The sequence below is a fragment of the Maylandia zebra genome, linkage group LG7, assembly GCF_041146795.1.
Source record: "Maylandia zebra isolate NMK-2024a linkage group LG7, Mzebra_GT3a, whole genome shotgun sequence".
NCBI classification, from domain to species: domain Eukaryota; kingdom Metazoa; phylum Chordata; class Actinopteri; order Cichliformes; family Cichlidae; genus Maylandia; species Maylandia zebra.
The window spans coordinates 34,710,689-34,731,978 of record NC_135173.1 but is presented as its reverse complement, the minus strand read 5'-3'; the positions used below and the strand labels follow the sequence as shown (position 1 = coordinate 34,731,978).

The window sequence follows — 21,290 nt, the reverse complement described above, 5'->3', positions numbered from 1 at the left end:
AAAAACAACAACATCCGGTTACATTTTTAATGGGGATTTCCTTATTTTAAGATACTGAAAGTTTCGTGGACTGAGCAGTTAAATAATCAGGAGAAGGTTTGGATTGTCATGGAAACCTGCTTGAATGAGCCAGCAAGGTTTATTTATTCTTATGACCAGACATCCACTGCTGTGTTTAACAGCTCCTCTCAGGCATTACATTTTATGTCTTGGTTGATCTTTTAAGGTGTTATAAAGTATTAAAGTAATCACACACATAGACTGACAGATCAGAAGAACATCAGGTTCAAAAACCATCAAACCACTAATGACACTTAATGAGAACATTCCATTACGACATATTTCATACACGTTTCCCTCGTTTTTTAATTTTATCAACAAGTCCCGACTGCATAGTTTCTTCATCCTCCAAGTTCTAGTTAGATTCAAGACCTTCTGTTTTGCAGTCTTCTAAAACAACACATCCAAACAAGTGAGTGCTGATCAGGTAAAGCAATGACTCTCACATCAAACATCCAGCTTATTGGTCCAAACAGAAGGGTGGTGCTGACACTGACATGTTTAATATTTCCCTTAAATCATTCCTTAATCTGAACTGACAGCCAGCTCTAGCCATTGTGGTGCCTACAATAGATGAAATTATAATTTGGTGATCAAACGCATAGCTGCACAGGAGGACGTGACTGTTTCTTACAGATATGTATATACAAGAACTTCTCTGTACTATTGGAATTTTGTACAAACAATTCCTTTTGAATCCACAGTTTGACAGATAATGACAGGCTATCCTTCACACCCAATCCCAAGAATATTGTCTTTTTAACAAAAAATGTTCAAAGAATTGAAAATGTTTTCACCTTACATCATGAGCAGTATGATCATTTGGCCCCCAATCCTAGGTGGTCCTTACCTGAAAGTCTTGATTAGTATTTCATCTAATAGAAGGTCACAAGTTCACCTGTGCTGCATTAAGCTCACATTAACCATGTCCCAGCAAAGTGCTAATTATACCCTGCTGTAACATGACATCTGGAGTCACTATGGTCGAGGAAAGAGTCCTGCTATACTCATTTGAAGTCTGCTTCAGGTTCACCGCCTGGGGATCATTTTGTAAGAGTCTGTGGACAAGCAGGTAACCGAATGTCAAACTCTTGCACTCGTGATCTGATGACAAAATGTATGTAACTTGGACCCGAGTAGGTTCATGGATTCATAAATTATAATCATGGCCTAAACTATGACTTAAACCCATGTGCACAATAGAACCTGGAAGCTTCAGCTGGCTCACATATCACTTGCTTTGTTTTTTGGCGTATTAAAAGGTGCAAAAGCAATTAAACAATGTCCAAAATTTCAGAGGACTTAAGCAAAAAGGATCAGAACAGATCAGAGCAGAATGTGATATATCATCTGTTGTAATCCAAGTATTATTTTTCCTTGTGAAGCCTTACAACTTTGCCCACAGTGCAACTTGATCACTAGCTTATTATCAATTATTGATACACCGGCAGGGGAGGAGGTAGTGGAAGAGACCTTGATTTAAGAGGACCTTGACAGTGGGTGCGCAAGCAGGCGAACGAGGGGCAGTTCCAGAAAACAGCAGGTGAACCACAGGTGAATGGTGAGCCAAGGTGACAGGAGATTAGTGGCGTCTGAGGTGGGTGGGTGCACATGAGACTAAATCCAAGGTGGGCTGGGTAAAAACTGGAAACAAGGAGAAGATTTGTTAATGGACAGTAAAAAAATTTAGCTGGACTGCCATATATACCACACTGAGTAAACTGATAATCTGGAGAAGACTGGATGGCCACACTGGTCCTTTTCAACAGCGGTTGAGTGCATCCGATGACTTGAAGATGATCTGCAGTGGAGACACAACCTCCAGCTAAGGTATGCAGAAAAGCAGTAGCAGAAGACCACACCAGGTGTCACTTCTGTCACTGAGTACACGAACCTAGGGTCAAGTTCACACGGTCTCACCAAAACTGGACAAGAAAAAAGGAAAAACAATGCCTGGTTTTACGAGTCTTGATTTCTCCTGTAATGTTTGGATGGTAGGGTCACAATTTGATGCAAGAAACATGAAAGCTCAATTCATCTCAAAGCGGTTTCCTGAAACATGACAGTGAGTTCACTGGACTTAAATGGCCTCCACAGTCACAAAAGAGCACCTTTGGGATGTGGTGGAACAGATTTGGATGTACAGCTGACAAAATTGCAGCAATTGTGTCGATGCTAAAACCTCTGAGGAATGGTCCAGTACCTTGTTGAGTCTATGCCATGAAGAAATAAGGCAGTTCTAAGCAAGCAGGTAGTACCACAGTATACCTAACATAGTGGCACAGGGCCTCGGGTTGGAGTCGCTCCATTTAGCCCTCTCCATTTAGCCCTCCACCTGTTTAACCTGTTAGCTGAACCTTCAGCCAGGCCAGTGAGTGTTAGTCACAAGAATTTGTGTTTGAGAGGTGAGGTGGGGAGAATGAGCACCCTGGTCCCAAACACATGAATAAAATCCAGACAGCAGAGCCCTTTCTTCCAGTTTCCCACAGTTTTCCCTCCATAATGTAAACAATGACATTCTCTTATGGAATGTTTGTGATTTTCCATTGTCCTGTTTGGCGAGCCGGATCTTGACTGTGTTGCTAAAATGCCTTCCAGCGTGATGACTGAACGAAACTAATTATCTGTGAATCATTATGCTTTTTTAGTCACAATATCATTAGAAAAGCACACTCCCATTTGCTGTAAAGGTTGGGCTGGCATTCTGGTGTTTAATGTTTAATAGATGGACAGAGCAACTCCTTACCACTTGTTTTCAAAACGACAGTTCTATCTATAACAATAAAGCACAGTTTCCCAGGAAACCTTTTTATTTATGTTGTAAAAATAAACAATAATAGACTACGATCAGTAGGGATCTATGACCCAGATTTGTACCCTGTTATCAGCCAACTAAAGGATTTGTAATGGCATTTCTATTCACATCTTACAACCCAGACTGACATGGACTATTACATCTATTTTATTTTAAACTGTTTGTAAAGATGAAAAAACAACCTTGGAAATAAGCAAAGTTAAAACACGAGATTCTACGTGTCATAATTTGTCATAGATGCATTACTGCTGGATATTGGTAGTAGAATTTTCAATCAAACATTGATTTTATTCATTTTAAATAAAGTTCGATCATCAACAAATACCATAAAGCAATTGTCAGAATCAATACTCTAAACTGTTGCTTCTACATTCAACATGCTTTAAGACAAAATTGTGCAAAGGCTACACTATACATTTTTCAGGAATAAAAACTGGGGTCTTGGGAAAACGCAGAAACCTAGAATAATATTATATCATTGTATTGCTTGTTGTCCCGCAGAAAGCACTGGACTACAACTATTTGCAATTGACATCAATATCATATCTCACCTGGATGTGTTCAACAGAGTTAAACTACAAGGCATAAAAAAAACAACCATGTGCAAGACATTTGTGAAAGTGCTTACAATCTTGTACTTCTGTCCTGATGGTGATAACATAGATGCAACATGAACAGGGCGTGATACATCTCTGAGGATGTCTCGCCCCTTTCCCACCACTCGGGCATCATTGTATTTAATAATGACTACTTATGTTTGCTCGAGTTAACAACAGACAGTGAAAAATAGTAGGTGCAAGCACATTTGCTTTACAAAAAAGAGAAATATGAAAGAAAATAATTTTTCTAATGTTTTTCCAAAACAACAAAGGGAATATAATAAGACTCTGTACATGAATACATATCGAATGTCACTACAGCTGCTACAATAGAGACCTCCTCTGTTACAATCTGCACACTAGTGATGGTAAATTCGATTCTTTTTACTGAATCAAGTTTGAATGAGTCACTCACCAAAGTGAATCAGATTTCTGAGTCATTTCAGTCACTGAGTCAGTTGACCAGAGAGTGCAAAAAATGTACATTTTCACTCAAACTTAACTTGTTTCTCTTTCCGTGTAAATCCTACTGCTAAGATGAATGATTGAAAAAGAAAAACAACTATTTTTATAGAGCAATATTTCTAAAGGAAACATTTATTTTATTTATTTTTATTTTATTAGTATTTTCCTCAAATGTGTCAAATGTATATTTTCTCATCTAAATGTCCACTGAGCTGTGAGCCAGGGGGCGGTGATGCTCCTTAACATTGGTTGCCAACCAAGAAGAAGAAGAAGAAGCTGTGAGCAAGGAGGGAGGGGGTGAGTGAGTCCTGAGTGATTCGTTCATGCTATGATTCAGCACAGGAGGGAGGGGGTGAGTAACTCAAATGTGCTGTTAGCATGTTAGCAGAGCAATGCTACTGTGAACTGAGGAGCTATTGTCTATTGTCTACCCTGTCTACTCTAAAAAAAAAAAAAGAAAAAAAAAAGGGTTTTTTGTTCCAGTTCAGAGCAGAAATGTTTTTGTTAAGAAACTGGCTTGTCTGCTTTCATGTCACGGTGCTAGTAAAGTGCCTAAAGATACAACTTCAGAGTATCTCTTGGTGAAGTTGTTTCTTCTGTGTAGACACAACAACAAGACCCCTGAATAAGGTGTCCTTTTTATGCTTGAATGATTCGTAGGTCTGTGTTAAGTGGTTCAACAAGAAAAAAGCAGAAAAGATTTAAAGATAATCTTTGAAAAATCATTAGAAAAGCTGGAGGAATATTGCTCAAGACCACTTTAAAAATAAGACAAAAGTCTGGCTCCTCGGTAGCAAAATATAGAGAAGAGTGGAGTGACTCAGCAAATTTCTCATTGCGAAATTTTGTCACCAGGTTTTCTGTACCTCATACAGGATTTCATGTAATATTGGAAATTGTTTAACACCGACCTTGAGCAAGGAGAATATGAGCAACAACAACAAAAGGCCACAACACTACCTTCATTTTACTTTACATACTGACCAAGTAAAAACTCCATTTATGAAAGCAGAGACAGTCTTTGTGGAGTTTTTTTCAGCGAATACTTTTACAGTTTAAATAAAGAAATGCTTAACTTTACTAATATAGGAAAGCTGTTTACTCCCCCACCCCCACCCCCAAAAGTGTCTAATTACAAAACTTTATTGAGAGCTTCTGGTACCTAATCATTGGCCAGAAGAAGGATGTGAATGTGTTATTTTCTCTGCCTGACTCAGACAAATACACTAAATTTGTCCATGAGTGAGTATTTAGGTAGTTGGTTAGTGTCTCATGACTCTGAAGGTACCCAGTGTCTGTCTATCTGTGGTAATGATTATGCCCTGATAAATAATTTAACTGTATTGATGTCAGGAAGTCAAAATGAATAAGCTCTAAAAGACCACATAACACCCATTAGTTAGTGGTTTCCTAACTGGCTTGTGTCTATGTGGTAACATTTAAACAGGTATGAATTCATGCATCATTTCATGACAAGGATAATGACTCTTACTTTAAGCCCTAAGACCCTTTAACATTGTAAAATGTCACAAAATGCTTACATGGGCTGAGCAAGCAAAAGTTACAAAGTAAAATTTTATGATTTTGAATATTCCTTTAGTAGTTACACAAGCTAAAAGACAAAGTGAAGAGAAGTTTAATGTTTTCTTGCCACAGCTATGGTTTAAACAGAAATACCAAAAACTGCAGTTTCTCTCATTTTATCTGTAAGAAGCAGAGGTGGGACCAAGTCATTGTTTTGCAAGTCTCAAGTAAGTCTCAAGTCTTTATCCTCAAGTCTCAAGTCAAGTCTCAAGTAATGTCAGGCAAGTCAGAGTCGAGTCTCAAGTCACTGGTGTAAAAGTCCAAGTAAAGTCACAAGTCTGAAATTTTGAATTTCAAGTCCTTTCGAGTCTTTAAAAAAAAACGAAAAAAGCATGTTGCAGTTATGCTAAATGTAAATATTAGACCATGTAATTTTTAAATCTGTGGTTTTCTCAACACATGACAAAATAGTGAACTTAGAAAATATACACAAATTGTGAAATTGCACCTCTTTAAAATGCAGCTCAATTAAACCTAGCTCCAAGAATAATTTTCACCGACAGTTCTGAGATAAGCTGCATGTTATTCTTGGATGCGCTTGTAGGACCGGCTTTAAAATCGCATGACAAAAATATCATACACATTAAAAAAAAACTGCATCACCAACGTAGCCTGGACAACATTTGCTAGTTAGATGAAGTCAGCTATCTCATCGTAGCATATTTATATGCATATTTACAATTATACGCTTCTTGGAGTGAGTGCACACACTCATGAAGTTTAGTAACTTCCGGTCACTGCAACAAGCCCAGGTACCGTTTACCGACAGATGGGTACAGGACCTTGAAATGCACCGTGTAGAACGAAAGACCATCGTACGTATCATAAGTTTACCAGTCTCACAAATCGTCGTCATAAATACACATTCGTTAACCGTTTATTAATAGGACCTTTGAGCTCAACGGTAATTAATTAGTAGTGGAAATAATTTCTGGTACCCATCACAGAAATGTAGCAGTGACAACAATATTGTATGCTGTAATCGTACTGGGCAATTAGTGATACAAAAAACCTGTTTTATCCTGTGAATAAAAGTATATGTTTTTGTCAATGTACCATAATAACAGAAGCGAAACGCAATATTGTGTCAGGACAATTCACTATTTATGCACAATAAATAAAGGAGCATAGCGCGACAATTTCTGTTCAGCGCCAGACTTGCTTGTAACCTATATCACTAATTATGTTATGAAAATGACGCATTAACTACAACAGCAGACTGACCTTCGTGTAAATGCTTGGAGCAGACTAACCTGTGAGCTGGAGTGTTCTGGGACGTTATATTTGATCTTTGAATGGCTGCAATCCAGTCGCCTCTTTGTTACTTCGGAAACATGGCTCGAACAATTTCTCTTCAACGACGTAATCCGATAACAACCGATCTCTTTACCCGTCGGCTTCCCGTGGCTGTCATGCGACCGGCTATTGCAGTTAATAATACAACGGCTTCTTGACATTTTTGTGTTTCTTTTTATCGCTGTATAACTGATTTCAATTGAAAGCCTGCGTGCGCTAGTACCTCTTGCCACGAGTTCCCAGAATCCTTTGCGGTTCTACCCGTGAATGACGTCACATTTTCAATCTCTATATAATATGCATGTTAAATTTTATATTTGGGGTAAAATATCAAGTCTTTTCAAGTAAACCGGTTCAAGTCCAATTCAAGTCCCAGGTCACTGGTGTAAAAGTCCAAGTCAAGTCACAAGTCTTACAACATTTTTTCAAGTCAAGTCTAAAGTCATAAAATTAATGACTCGAGTCTGACTCGAGTCCAAGTCATGTGACTCGAGTCCACACCTCTGGTAAGAAGTCTCATTTTTTGTGTGCTTCAACACAAATACCTCATACCTACAGTTTTTTTTTTTTTTTTCCCCTTTTAACTTTTTATTTTCACAAATAGTACATAATTACATAACATAATACAGTGTACAATTCAAAACCAAAAAAACAAACAAACAGACAAACAAACATAAAACAAACAACAAACTGATAACTAAACACAAAAAAAAAAAAAAAAAAAAAAAAAAAAAACAGCTCAGTTCCATTACAGTTTAAACACTCAAGAGAATCCTTGTAACATAATATTAGAAACATCAGGTTCTACATAGTTCAAGTATGGTTCCCACACCTTAAAGAATTGATCTTTATACCTACAGTTAAGTATGGGGATCACGCTTGAGGATTTGAGCTTGTTTTACAGCCACAGGACCTGAGCACCTTACAGTCATTCACTCAGCCATGAACTCTTCTGTATACAGAGTCAAATGTGAGACCATCCGTCCAACAGCTAAAGGTGGACTGAGTTTATGTAACCGGACAAATTTACAACAGAACAGCTGAAACAGAAAAGAAGAAGAACAAAAAGATGTTGCATCAATCACAGTCCATCGCAACACCTGTGGCGAAACCATAACATAGGTGTTCATAAACAAATCCCTATAATCCTCAGTGAACGGTGATGTGACAGACTGATAAAGTCATACAGAAAACAATTATTTCAAGTTGTTGCTGGTAAAAGTGGTTCTGCAAGCTACTGAATCCTGGGCTGTACAAGAGTTTCACCCAACCACATAGAATCATGTGAAAACTGTTTGTCACATAACTGCAAATCCACCTTTTATAAACTGTGTGGTCTGGTTAACCACTCGGCCTCACTGCAGCCAGTTCTTTAGCTTCTGAATGGAGTAATCTGGACTAGGGATGGGTGTTGATAAGATTTTCACGATTCCGATTCCATTTTCGATTCTGTTTAACGATTCGATTCTTTATCGATTCTTTTTAAAAAAGGAGAACACTAAGGTCGACGAGCTTAGAACTTTGTTTTATATCTTCTCTTTGAACAAGATAGAAATTTAGGAGTAACATGGCCTTACAAACCCAACAGTGAGATCTTAAGAGATCCAGCCTACGGCTCTTCAATGAGGTGTCAAAGGGAGAAAAAAAATTGTAAATGTAAAATAATAAAATAAACATTCTTCTGTAGCAATAACAAAGTATAACATAAATTATTTGTAGCAATTACACAAGAATATCCAGTAATGTCCCTGCCTACAATTAAACACATTCACTTACCGAAAATCGGGGCATCTGCTGTGGCAAATGGGTGCAAGCCTTTGACCACAAACTTAGTCCCGGCTCGGTGACGTTCGTCTATCCTGGCCTGAAAGAAGACGCTAACGGTAGACTGCAGCGAGAACTGCCAGCATCTGAGCCAGACTCTGTCTGTCTCTCTCATCATGGTCACCTAAATGCACAGTAATGGCAGGTTTTGTAATAAGGCAAATTGCGCTAACATAATATGCACTGTTAGTTGATTATTTACCTGTTGCATTAACGGGAGAGAACCTGCAAATGTTACCGCTGCTGCTGGGTTGAGATTCACGAGTCCGGAGCGGAATTAAAAACACGGCATTCATTTTAAGGTTATCACGTGTTTTGTGAGCAAATGCGTTTGCATATTCATAGTGTTTCCTCCCTTAAATGAAAGATCTATATCTAATCTACTTATCTAATCTATTTATCTAATCTACTTCTAATCTAAGTAGAAATATCTACTTTTCAAGTATTGCAAGTTGCCCTGTTTTCATCCGTTCTCGTAAAGTATGACCAAACTTTTGAGCGTTTGAGCCGCTTAGGCGCCATGTTTCCTGCCAGGTAAATGACGCTCCGCAACGTGGTGACATCATTCGGGGCGACTGGAATCGATAAGGGAATCGTTTGCAAAAATGGCAAACAATTCCAAGGAATTGAAACAGTGGGAACCGGTTCTCAACAAGAACCGGTTTTCGATACCCATCCCTAATCTGGACTGCCTTGAACCAAATAACCAGATGCATTCTGTTGGAGTTGTAGATTACTCTTGAACAGGCTAAACATCAGTTATTATTATGATTATCTAAAACTAAACTAAAAGCTAAAATAAGATATAAAAAGAAAAACCTTTTAGTTATCTAAAATCTAAACCAAAACTAGACTTTTCTGAAACATGAAAAATCTAATCTGGAAAACTAATTAGAACTAATTAATACCGAATAAAAATGTAATAACACTGGCAAACACTACTTGCTCATGCGTACATAACTGGATAGCTGAATGTAAAAAAAAAAGAAAAAAACTGAATTTAATTTGCAAAAGAGCTGACTAACTAGGTAGAAATATTATTATCATCATCATTACACGATTAACGTGTTTTAACAACTCAGACAGGTGAGTAATGCCAATATTATGTTTTGCTGTGTACACAAAGCCAGTGAATGTTACACTTTGACAACTTTTTCTTCAGCACATTAGAAGAAGAAGTAGACTGCAATGTCTGTTGCAATTTTCACTGGGTTGGAGGTTTCACTAATTGTTTTCTATATATTTGCTCTGTAAGTGTAAAAGAGGTTATGTATAAGGTATGAACTATTTCAGAATTACTGAAATGTCTGACGTGAAGATTTCCACAATTCTTCTTGTTCATGTGTCATCTGCAGTTCTCTGCATGATTTCTGCAAGGAGAAGAGACAGGAAGAGGAAATTTGGAAAGGGTGATGAAGTAACACAGTAGTGTCACACACACACACACACACACGCACACACACATAGAGGTGTGATCAAAGCACAGCTCCACTCTGTCTCGACTGTAACATTCCACTGACTGCTCAACAGTCTGTCTCTGTGTTGGGTCATTTTTCACCATGTCAACCTGACTTTTGTCATCTGCTCTCGCTGCGTCAAGTTTAAGTCCAACCTTTACCACAACATTAGTCAAAACTTCTATCACCATTGTTTTGAAATCCTCTTTCTGCAGTCAGAATTTTCATGAAGACTGCTTTTACATTTCTCAAGCCTTTAATATTGTATGTTGTTAATACATTGGAACATTTCCTCCAGTCATTAATAATGATAACAAACCCAAATGATAGTCTTAATAGCATTTTGTCCACTTCTGAAAAATCCTTCAAAATTAAATTTTCAGTGTTTCAGCTGAATGACGGCAAGTACAAGTCCATGTTAAGAGCACAGGAGCATCTGTTCTAGTATGAACAGATGAAAACGTAAAAGAAACCAATGCAATGTTTCCTCTAATTTTTCATGTGTCTGAGCGAACACACAAACTCCCTGAGCGGTCCCTTGGACCACTGTGAGCAACAGCAGACGTGTGCACTGTGGTCACGCCAGCATCCAAGTTACATGGTTTATTAAAATAATCAAATTACAGCATTCATGTTAGACTACTTTTAATTAACTGCTTTAGCCCACTTACAATGAAAATTTTAAAAAAAATGTTGTTCATGACCTGTGTAGTATGTTAACACTATTGGAAGTAAAAATAACTTGAACTCCAATTTTGAAAACACAACTTTCTTTCTTTTTTAATATAAAGCTCTGACTTGTATTATGAGTATGAGTCTGTGGTCTGGGAGAGAGTCCTGTAACTCTCTGTCTGCAAAATACAGTATATAATGACCAATGCTGGGCAATTAATTATATAGTTACTTCTTCAAAAAAGTAACTGAGTTATGCAAACAACAACATTTTTTGCAGCTGTTTACCTAAAAATGCAGCCAAGGCGTTTTTTAAAAATAAATATTTCAAACTATTTTCAAAACAATCAGCTGTTCTGCATCAAATTTGATGCCACACAAATTATTTGTGCCACTCCAAAAAATAATTTCTCTCCACTATGAGATAAAGGAGAACAACAGCCTGATACCTGCAGGCCTGACAACAGGAGATGTATCACTCCTGTAACACCTGTAACATTCAGCAGTCACCTCATTGTTCTGACACACACAACAAAACTATTGACTACACTACACACTAACTACACAAGGTTTGCGCTAAACGTCGCAAATCTCTCACATCTCAAAGCACTGCCGTCACTCCTAAAACGTCCCCCCTTCCTAAACAACTAAATGCCATGCTGCCATATCATTTTTTGATTGGTCGACATGGTACATTTTTCCACCAATAGGAAAGGCGGGGGGGGGAGGAGGGGGGGGGATGTTTTTGCTCATAGGCAGAGAGTGCTTTCAAGCGTTTTTACCGTTTCTTCCCGCAGTAAATATAAACAACAACAGTATTCAGGAAGAAAACCAAACATTGCATATATTTTTATCATAACTCTGGTTTTACGTGGCCTATCAACACAATTAAAAAACTGATATAAAGTCCACAGTTTTTCTGTCTGTCTATTGTTCCGTCTGTCCTGCTCACATCTCCAATGGTTGTACACGTTGTCATTAACGTGTTTCACTCCACATCAGCCACGCCGCTTTGCTAGCTAAAACACCGGTGTCGGCACACGAGGACGCTATCATAGCCTGTCAACGACGTTGACTAGCTGCCTATATACGAATGTGAATCGTATTATTGGCTGGACTATGGGATAAGGTGGCATCGTTCTAATCCCATACGGGAGCAGCCAGTCACTCACTGACTAACACTGCAAAACAGAATTGTTAAAGTTTTAATTTTAATTTCAATTCAGGTTAGTTTTTTTTTTTCTGATTCTCTGTGCGCAAAGACCGTGCCAGCAGTGCGCAATTGCGCACGTGCGCAGCTTAGAGGGAACATTGAACCAATGTGTGAATTTAATAAACAGTTTTTCCATGAAATAATGTTTTCGCATTCTGCAGAAATCCATATTACTTATTTATCACATCTAGTGATGTTGTTTGCATACCAGCTCTTCATCAGATAATTAAACACTAAGCAGCGTCCTCCTAAATCACCTATAACAGTCTCATGATTAATCACATCCAAAGGAAAATCAGATATTATATAGAGCAAACAACAGATAAGTGAAAAATCTGTGAATGGTAAGATAAGATAAGATAAGATAGAACTTTATTAATCCCTCGGGTGGGTTCCTCTGGGAAATTCGACTTCCAAAAAAAAGCACAGCAACGACCGAAGTTACAGTTACAGAATTGTTATATATATATATATATATATACACACACACACACACACATATATAAATACAGAGACAAATATAAATAAAATATACAAAGGGGATAAATAGAATAAATAGGAATAAAAAATAAAAATACAAGTGAATTGCACATTTCAAGTATTGAGTCTATTGCACTGTTGACTATTTACAAAAAGTATTGCACAAGGTATTGTACAGTGAGGTACGCATTGCCTGGACACAAATGCCCACAAAAAAAGACAAATTAATCTAAAAATTTACTAAAATAAAAGACAAAAAGATATCAAAAATAAAGAATAAAAAATGTAAATTTAAATTGTTAAATTAATTTTTAAAAAATATATAAGTGCCTCAATTTTATTCGGCAACCTAGACATCCACATTACTCACACTCTCACATAACACATACATATAGGGCCTTGGGGGTGGGCACGTTTTACAGCATCCAGAGGAGGGTCGGTGTACTCCAACCCACCTCTGGCGCTGGTGCCCTACCCTCAATTTTAAATGCATTTAGACACTAAGGGTTTTCGGGAAGAGCCGTGCTGCTCTCTGAGAGGAAGCTAGTACCATGCTCTCCTGAGTTTTAAATGCACTTTAGAACAGCACACAGCAACACTACATATGAGCGGGCGTAGGGAGGTTTGAGGTCTTCACTCACCCCGGTTCTGTTAGCCGTCAGGGCTGGGGGGCTGGGAGGAGGTGCTGGCCGTCAGACTGGGGTCTGGGATGCGGGGCCTCCCTGCTACTGCAGATAAGGAGGTGGTCCGCTTGCCTCCACCCCAGAGAGAAGGGTTACATCTCCTGGGTCTAGGTGCGGCTTGCCCCTCTGAGGGCGGGGGTACCTGGACCTGGGATATAGAGTATGTTTGGGGAGTGCGACTGTCTGTGCAGTGTCTATTTGTGTCTGTCTACACGTTGGGTGAGTGCCGAGTATTTGGTTGTGCATATGGGGTGGGAATGCACGTCTGTGTCCACGTGTGCCTGTTCGTCTGTGTCTATATGTCAGGTTGGGTCTTAGACTCTCTGGGTACATCTCAGGCCCTCTAAAGTATGGAGGCCTATCTCCCCTCACCACACTCCCTGCCGGTGGCTGATGCCCTCGGACGTTGGTGTGTTGGTGGTCCTTGTCGTCTGGGGCTGGGCGCTCATGTATGTACCGGCTCACTCCTGGTGGCCCGGCTGGGCTCCTTCCGGGGGGTGGGATGCCCTCTGGCCTCTGGGCTTGAAGCTCGGTCCTCTCTGGCACAGCTGGCTGCCAGCAGAGCCCGCGGGCACGCCACTGCAACCCCCTCTGGCCTCTGCTCCGTAGCTGCGGGGTGACCTCTCCTTTGGGGTTCTACTCAGCTCTTCCCAGGAGGGTGGCACGGTCCCCCCCCCTTTGGTGGTCCTCCTCGGGTCCTTGTACTCTGGGGCCTCTGGATATCTGGGGCCTGGATCTCCTCCATACCTGCTTCATACCCTGGTGGACGGGGCTGTGGCTCCCCACACTCCCTAGCAGATCGTTACATGGAGAAACCTTTTGAATACAAGCATGCTGATCCACACAGGTATGCACACAGGTGTACACACGGGTGTTCACAGACGCGGACTACACCTTTCTTGGCTGCTGCCTCAAAGCACATTGTGCGCTGTCTATCTTGCGTGCTGCACAATATCGTTTATTATTTAGTATCTACTGATATCTACTGCTAGCTAATTTATTGTGATGGAGCTGTTTTTTTTATTATGTTGCTCTTTGTTGTTTGCTTTCTCTTCTGTTTTTTTTCTCCATACAGGTGATCCAGGTGTTTTTTTTTTCTTTTTCTTTTTTTCTTTCTTTCTTCCCCCCCTTCTCACTGTCTCTTCTCCCCTTTGGTTTTCTTTCTCTCCCTCCCTCTCTTTCTTTCATTCTTTCTCCCTGTCCTATCCCCCAGTCATGTCTGTCCCGTTTGTAGCATCTGAAAATAAAATGAATTCATAATTATAATAAAGGTCAATCAAATGGACCAATATGGCAAGGCCATGATGATCCACTTGGTAAAATAAATCCGCTTGGCATCTGTCTTGGCCTTAAGACAACAATTCTGATGGCTAAAGATCCAAACGGGACACAAAAGAGAAAAAAAATATATATATATAAGTTTCCAGTAAGTGTGTCCTCAGTTACTCAGAGAGCTAACCCTGGATTGTTGTGTTCAAGCAAAGGAAAAAATAAGGAAACCAAAATAATCAAGCCAAGGCTTCAAAACATGACCCACAAACCACCGAGTGCTGTCACAGTGGCTTTCTCCATCTTTTATATACACTGTTAATGGGAGGCATAGAAGAGGACGCACAGAAATAAATCTGACTTTTTTGATTTGCATTTATTTATTTTGGTGTTTTACTTGTTTTCTCATGATGACTGCATGTTTTACATGAACTGTGGCCATAGGCGGTAATATGGTTGTTGGGGTGATTTTACCTTACAATATAAAGCAACTGTTGTTTGATTTTGTGGCAAATAAATAAAAATGAATTGAACTGAATTGACAGAGATGCTAACTACAGCTGAGTTTGACCGTCCCTGAATAACAAAAGCAATGCTCTGTGTAGCGGCAACCTTCGGTCCTTCTTTGCCGCTTCTGCAGGACGTAAAGTTTCTGACTCGTGCTCTTCTTGAATCGCTTGTATGCTTTTCGGTAGCAAAAACAAGGTGAATGTAAAAAAGGAAAACAATTATTCTCCATACAAACCGAAAAATCCAAAACAAATGCCTCTGGTGGGAGCTCCCTTTACATTCCTTTTATGTTACAACTAAACCACGACGGTCAGAAAACTGTTGCTCCACATCCTGCTTACTTACTTAACCTTCATCACCCCCTTGTGCCTAACATACCCCCTTTTACGACACCTGCTAACACTTTTAAAGATCACAGATTAAAGATCACAGCAAAATGTTCTTTAAGCTCCAACACTCTGTAAAGGTCTTAGTGTTTGCATGAAATTAGATTTAACAGACTTAATGATTTAATGATAAATAAAAAGACAGCTCAGAGTGAGGGTTTGAAATTGGAGCAAAATCCAATTTCAACCCCTCACGCTGAGCTCCCATTTGTATATTCTGTTAAACTCATTGAGGTGTAATTATTCATTTACAAGAAGGTATTTACACAGACTCAGAGCCCGTCTTTAATTCTGATCATCAAAACAATGCAAGCATCTGCCAGTAAAGCTCATAACTCAGCAGACACGATAAATAATCTCAGTGCTAATTTTGTAGCATTTTGGTGAGTTATATTGTGTGCTAAAAACCTTCTGTCCTGTCCCTCCCTTTCACTCTGGCCCTGGAAAACACAGTATTACTCAATCCTTCTCTCAGGTCCTCGTCACAGCCATGCCCAGCCCAGCTCTCTGCCAGGCAGTATATATGAGCCACTGTCTCCACTGAAGTCACACACCTTTGCACACTGATAAACAACAAACAGCAGCAGAGAGTTGGATTGATTTTACAGAGGATTTAAAAGAATTTATAAACTACAGACCAGAAAGTGGTGAGTTTTTTCTTTTATTCTTCTTATTATTATTTTAACAGATTGTATTTTGTTTTTTAATTCATACTTTATAAAATTTGATGATGATAACTGCTTCTATGAACAACTGTTAATTAAATTTTAATTTCATTTATAACACGTTTCGGTGTACATCCGTCATGCCCACCCTGTCAGAGTGTCTTGTTTCTGGATTGTGTGACTGTTTTTCTCTGTGGTTTCCCTCCTTCACAGACAGCAATCAATCAGAAATGGAACTTCTGAAAACCGCCCTCGTCATCGCCCTTCTTACAACAACATCTGCCAAGCCAGTAAGTTAACCCGCAAAGGAACCGCAAACTTCTCTTATCTTCCTCACTTAAGCTGTTTTCTTGCCATCTGTCTCAGCTTGAGATACTTGAGATATTTATATTTTACTCGAGTTTCTCCATTTTATTCCACTTTTTACTTGAACTCAACCGCATTTCATAGATTTCTACCAATTTGTTGGCGTTACAGGAAGCTGTGCCCCTTGGGATGTGTGACCCTCAACTTGAGTAATTAGTTGATTAAACTAGCCAACACTTTGGGATGCATAGTGTCTACTGGCATAGGTCTTGGTCTGAAACATGACATCACTCTGCAGTCCTTCAAATGAACAGTGGGGAGTGACTCCATTGGTTTCAAAAAGAAGTCAGATGTACTTTGCTGCTGATTTTAAGGTTTGAACCACTAGGTTAAACACAAAACATGAAGTTTGCTCAGTAAATTACTTTGTGCTGATCTACTCTGTAATTTTCAGCATAGCTATCATACAGATGTGTATCCCTTGGTTTTATGAGCAGATAAACCCTCATCCCGCCCTGTTTCAAAACACCAAGATGCTCAGCCACAAGGCTTAAAGGCGGGGTTTCACAAACCAGTGGGCGACGTCACAGCGGATATGTCCATCTTTTTATACACGCTATGATTTGGGATGACACTTTGGGATTAGTGCCATCCAAACAACTACAGCCTACATACTCCCAAACCACACATCCAACAGCACGCAAATGTTTATATAAAACAAATAGGATTATGTGCAAAGGATTTTAGTCCATTTGAGCATTTAGATTGTTTACTGGATTTCAACCAGTTTCAATCTACCTTTTTTATGAATAAAAAACATTTTTTTGAAATTTTCAATTTATTTTATGATACTTCCTCATCGTGGCATTTATCCTCAACTTATATCACAGTAAGGTAATTTTCCATCTATTTCATTTATAACCTGTCCTAAATGAAAAATTCTATTCATACATTTGGTCTTTGTTGGGTCTTTGTTGGGATATTTTCACGTTGAATGATGTTTTCTTCCAAATGTGACAGTAGCGTGTAAGAAGTCTGTGCTGATTAATGGTTGTTTCGGGATCGTTTTAAAACATTTCTCTGTAACTTTAAGGGACATAAAATTTATGTTTCGGCGAATTGTGGGGCTACATTAAAAGTGTTTTTAAACCTTTTAAACACCGTCATTAAAATTATATTTTTCTGTCAGACAAACACAGATTTTTGCTTATTTAACAGAATCTGAGGGTATTGTCTCTATTATTTGGTTTTCCCACCACAGATGGCTTTCAGAAGGCATCATGATGCCGATATCCCCGACCACAAAATCCAACATTATCACCACAGGTTCACTGGGGATGCTTTCAACTCCATGAGCTCCAGCGAATCTTCAGAAAGTCAATCATCTGAGGAGGGGGGGTTGTCCTCTGAGGAGATTATCGATCCCGAAGTGACCACGCCAGTCACGACCTCTACTGCGATGACAACTGTTGAAGAGGGGAGTACAGTCCCTCCTGAAGTAAGCACAATGGGTACTGACCAACCAATTGTGATGAAGACGACGCCCCTTCCAGCAACGCCAACCCCATCTGTCAATGCCACACCAACATGCGATCAGTGCTTTACGGTGCTGATTCCAACAGCAGCTCCCATTACTGACAACAGAGGAGACAACTGAGCAACAGTCAGACAACGAGAGCCATATTGTTGAACAAATGTTTGACTTTAGTGAGCCGCCTGTGGACACTTTCTATCCAATTTAGAAAATTTTTTTTCCCAGTTTGCTTTTTTTATATAAATTATTTTGCTTGTATTTAAAAATGGCTTTAAAAAAGAAGTGCTTATGCACTGGTTTGATGGGTATCGGATCATCACAATCAGAACTCTGCTTTGCATGTTGCAGTAACTTAGAAAGACAGCAATAAAACATTGGTTTACACTGAGAAACATTGGACATATACAATAAAATCTGATTCTTTAAAACGTGTACAGAATGAGAAGTGCCAATAGGATGCTGAATTATTTTGAATCCATTTTTTTCCCTTAAAGAAGTAACAGAGGTTGTGTTACCTTTTAACTCCCCCTTTTTAGCATGCAATCAGCAGAATTAAGAGACATCTTAAATTTAGAAGTCTAAATAACAGGGCAGAGAATGTGATGGCATGATGATAAGGCAATACTTTCTTAAAGCCAATTTTAAATTAACATTAGAGACATTGCAGAGTTACAAAAAGCAAAGTGTGTGAAGTCTGGTTCAAATGGATGATTTCACTCATGCTTACTAGTACTGTGAACTGTCAGTAAAGAAAATGTTTCTTTATATGTGTGTGTGTGTGTGTGTGTGCTACTAAATGTATATTTAGACGAATTTTTAATCTTTCACTGCTGTTTAGTCCTATGAAATGGAGTGGATGACCTGCAGTTTTTAGGTAAAAGCTATTGCTTCATAGCATATTTCATACAAACAAAAGCACTTAAATATTTAATTATATTAAATGAAAATACTATGTTTGCATGTTTATTGCAGCTTTGAGGACAATTCTTACAATGTGTTAAAATTAACTTCAGGTTTTCTGGAAAGATCTGCTGATATGTTGGAAGTGTAAAGATATGTGGCCAAGCAGAAAAAACATCCAAGGCAAGCGATGGTTACTGATTAAATTTTACAAAACAACAACAAAAGGTTATTACTCTTCGTGAGGTATCCAGAATATGTATCCCACAGCAGTGTGTTTATAGACTGGGGAGGGTGTGTCGCGTCAGGTCTTGTCTGTACATGCTGGTGAGTCCTTACCACAGTGGGGTTCTGTAATTGCACGCTATAAATGTACATGTTCACAGATTAAATGTAGAACAGAGAGGCAAAAGAAGACCTAAATGTTGCTGATTGTTACTGTTTTATACTGCTTTGGACTTGTTTGGACCTAATATGCCTGATTATACAACAACTGCTGTTTTTTTTTTCTAATAAAGAAAAAAAATCCATACAGAATAAAAAAAATATGGTCATATTTATATCATCATTTAATTCTTAAATTAAACGTTTTAGGCAGGTGAGCTATAAATAAAGAATGATTTCAAAAATGGAAGTGTTAATCATTTATTTTTCATCAACCAACAACATGCAGTGAATGAACAAAAGAGAAATCAACATCAAATCAATATTTGGTGTGGCCACCCTTTGCCTTTAAAACAGCAACAATTCTTCTTGGAGAATGAGCCACAGATCTTCTGCGGATGTAGGCATCCTCACATCGTTTTGTCTCTTCATGTAATCCCAGACACACTCGATGATGTTAATATCAGGGCTCTGTGGGGGCCGAACCATCACTTCCAGTTCTTCTTTGTACTGAAGATAGTTCTTAATGACTATGGCTGTGTTTTGGGGGTTTTGTCCTGCTGCAGAATACATTTGGGCCCAATAAACAATCATTTACATGTCTGAAAGCATTCTTTGATTAATTGTAATTGTATAAAAAGTGGCTGAGGCTCTATGGACATCATGCATTAGTTAACGAAGTCTCGTTATCACCATCTCTAAAGGTTTTGTTATGAAATCAGATGTGAAGGTCCAACTGCACACTAATTGTGACTCATAGATAAGAGTTGTAAATAAGTAAATACTTTTTACAAAACGCTTTTATTTGTAGTTTATCCCTTTATTCTTAGGAATGTGCAATAAATGACAATTTATCACCACAAAAATTCAAAGAACAGACACAATTTGGCAAATTGAATTTTTAAATTTATAGAGAACAAAAACAGATTAATGGATTTTTGTTTTTTATGTTAATCTACAGATTTTAGGAAATAAAGCAAAAAAGAAATAAAGAATACTATAGCCTATGCCTGTATGTCTGTTTGTGTGATGCCTGGATTACTCGTCAAGAACCAAAATAGGGTTGTCTTAGCTGGGTGGATAAGAAGCTCAGCATTGAGCTATAACAACGGCCTGTCTAGCTCCATCTAGTGGGAATGGTTAATTATTACAGTTTCTGTTAGTTGAGGAATTCAGTTTTTGGCAGAAGTCGACCGTTAGGATGTGTACAGAGTCAAATCTGCAAGTAAAATGATCAAAGAAACAATAAATATGATTTGAAACACAAAATTAACAATAACAAAAGTGGTGATTGTAATGATTTAATAAGAAGTAGGGCAATAAATTCTAAATTCTAATAGCAAATAATATTCAAAAGGATAATAATAACCGTAAAAGAGATGCACTGGGAAAAATGACACAATAAACCAAAACTAATGGGAAGCTAAAAGGGCTAAAAAGAAAAAAAAGGAAATTACAGATTTTTATATCTGCAACTGAGAACATCTGGTTGTCTGTGGAAGACATGGGGCAAAGGATTGTTAAAAATCTGATAGATAAATTCGAGCAAGCCCATTCAAGCTTCTGTGCTAGCTCAAATACTGTCTGAATTAGTTTTAACATATTCCTACACAAACACATTCCTACATATCTCTCTGGTATATGTATTTAGCACTTTCTAGAGCCTCAGTTATGGACGTCATGTTGTCTTCTGCACCTCAGTTCATCCTTTCCTAATTTTAGCTTCCAGTCTTCATCTCCTTGAGGAGCTTCCTACCTTCTACTCATCCATAGTTCCGAGATGTGTTGCATTTAACACATAAATTAATAAATTCAATTAACTAAATTTTAAGCAGAAAATTGATCCAAAGACTAAATGCTAACAAAAATTCTTCGAATTTCTTGGTTAAAATTCATAGTTAGTTAGTTAGTTTGTTTGTTAGTTAGTTTGTTTCCTAACTCAAACTTATGTTTGTTCAAAATTTGCAGACATTACATGTTTTCCAGGTATTTCCAGGTATTGTATTCTCTCTATACCCACAACTGCAGTCCAACTAACCACAACAACCTCTTCATCAAGTTTGCTGATGACACCACGGTAGTCAGACTCATCTCAAAGGGAGACAAGGCAGACTACAGATAGGAAGTCCTGAAGTTGGCAGCATGGCGTTCAGAAAACAACCCTGCACTGTACACCAGGGAAACCAAA

At 38.5% G+C, this 21,290-nt stretch overlaps 1 long non-coding RNA gene across 2 annotated transcripts; it reads left to right on the top strand.

The window, feature by feature from the left end:
* Positions 1 to 4,255: 4,255 nt before the first annotated feature.
* LOC106674537 (uncharacterized) lies at positions 4,256 to 19,274 on the top strand. Of its 2 annotated transcripts, none has more exons than XR_001341532.3 (5): positions 4,256 to 4,291; positions 9,999 to 10,052; positions 15,767 to 15,960; positions 16,192 to 16,268; positions 17,546 to 19,274. It is a non-coding gene; the product is annotated as an uncharacterized LOC106674537 (long non-coding RNA). The 2 variants fall into 2 exon arrangements; XR_013099464.1 differs by having other exon boundaries at positions 4,277 to 4,291; positions 15,789 to 15,960.
* Positions 19,275 to 21,290: the final 2,016 nt, after the last annotated feature.